Source organism: Octodon degus, unplaced genomic scaffold (assembly GCF_000260255.1).
Source record: "Octodon degus isolate 3935 unplaced genomic scaffold, OctDeg1.0 scaffold00051, whole genome shotgun sequence".
Lineage (NCBI taxonomy): Eukaryota > Metazoa > Chordata > Mammalia > Rodentia > Octodontidae > Octodon > Octodon degus.
Window position 1 is genome coordinate 2031607 of NW_004524627.1, and position 605 is coordinate 2032211.

Genomic DNA, 605 nt, shown 5'->3' on the forward strand with positions numbered 1-605 from the left:
TTAGAAAGGGAGAGGGTATGCGTCCTGATGCTCTGGTCACCCACCGATGTGTCTGACGCCTATCTGGACCCATCGGACCGGGGAGTGCTGACCACGGCATAATTTTAAATTGCTGTTTTATCTCTAGAGAGACCTGTGAGCTTGGCTTTCTTCAGATTTGCCTCCAGCCATAATTCTAAGGTCTCTGTTCTTTGCATTGACTTACTCATGGACCCAGTCCCTTTTTGAGTGTATATTAATTTCTAACCAGCTATAATAATACAGCACCTGGCCTATGTAAAATATTCAATAAAGTGTGCCACGATTCTTAAAATACTGGGAAAACAGGAGTTGCACTGAGTTCTATTCATTCTCGCATTTCAAGCACCTAGCACAGGGCTGTGTACCCTGGACCTCCCCGGGTAGGGAGTCGCCTCCTCGCGCTTTAGCCGCGCTGCGGGCGGCAGTGGCCCCTGCGCCCTGGCGGGGCGGCTTCCTCCCCCGGGCCCCAGAGCCAGTCTAAGAGCTTCCGAGATTTCAGGGAGCCAGGCCGCATTCCTAAGGTAGCTGCCAGCGAGCGCAGCACGCGGGGCTCCAGGGCCAGGTCCGCGCGCTCGGGTCCGCCC